This window comes from Penaeus monodon, chromosome 24, assembly GCF_015228065.2.
Source record: "Penaeus monodon isolate SGIC_2016 chromosome 24, NSTDA_Pmon_1, whole genome shotgun sequence".
Classification (NCBI taxonomy): domain Eukaryota; kingdom Metazoa; phylum Arthropoda; class Malacostraca; order Decapoda; family Penaeidae; genus Penaeus; species Penaeus monodon.
This window is the reverse complement of record NC_051409.1, coordinates 12,152,797-12,153,934: the sequence shown is the minus strand read 5'-3', so window position 1 is coordinate 12,153,934 and position 1,138 is coordinate 12,152,797. Positions and strand designations below refer to the sequence as shown.

Genomic DNA, 1,138 nt, shown 5'->3' with positions numbered 1-1,138 from the left:
ACGTTTGTATTGTAGTAAAGGGCTCTTGTTCAAATTGATTAGAGCAGTTCTTCAAATTTTTAAATCAGCCTTTATTGCTGACTCAAGTGACCATATGTGTACATATCATAATTCATAAAGTTATATCAAAGTCACATATTGCTATAGATATAGTTTTTATGAACCTGTTTTCCAGTTGTTATGTCTCGCTTGTCATTTAATTACATGGATGCCTTATTTCTTATTTGTGGCTATTATGTAAGAAGGCAGTTAGCTAACTTTTGAGTACTCTCCTAACTTACTGCAATTTGAGTTGTACCTTTGGTTTGAAGTGGAAAAATCAAGGTCAGGTTGTTTGCTCCTTATTCTATTCTTAATATTTGACCATTGCTTAGAATTAACTAATAAAAAGTGGCTATGATGTTGAAAATGTATTTTATTCAACCCTGTTGAAGTATTTGCAGATATACAAGAAAATTATATTTATACTATTTTCTGGTTCCTGTCTAACTATAGACAAAACAGTAATATAAAATAAGTTACAAAATTAGATATTAGTATGCCAGATATACCAAAATATTAGAATGTAATAATTAACAGGAGTAGGATTTTTATGAAATGCAGAGTAAACAAACAACAAGTCTCCTGGCAACTTATTCGATAGTCTACAAATATTTAATATGCTTTTTGAGTACTGAAATCATGTAATATGAGTTGAGAATGTAAAGGGAATTATTATTTTCATGTGTCCTGGCCACAAGGGTACCAGTGTTCAATTACTCAAGTGTATACTTTGCCTGCAGACTTTAAATAGATAAACATTTAAATCAGTGGTTCCAGACCTTTTTAGGCTAATACTCCCTTAGCTCATAATCCACCATTATTTAGCCCCAAAAACAGAACCAAAACTTATCCATGAACAACAAAGAATCATATGTTTATCACAGATAAATCAATTTACTTTGTAAAGTGGAAGGCTTAATTCAGAGCACTGTAAATACTATCAGGAAAAGGTAATGTACTAATGTGTTGCATTGGATTTTATTCTAATAACAGCAATAATCACATAAAGGCTGCAAAAATAAGAAACAGGATGACCTTTTTTTTCAGTTTACAAATTCCTTGCTATCACAGATACTTTACTATAGGTCAATAGTTA

The 1,138-nt window shown here is 30.7% G+C and overlaps 1 protein-coding gene across 1 annotated transcript in view; it reads left to right on the top strand.

Annotated features, from left to right (window-relative positions):
* Positions 1-409, top strand: part of LOC119588583 — a gene marked incomplete in the record, with an annotated part of 49,963 nt that extends 49,554 nt beyond the window's left edge. The window contains 1 exon segment of the mRNA XM_037937224.1: positions 1-409.
* Between the last annotated feature and the right edge of the window lie 729 nt (positions 410-1,138).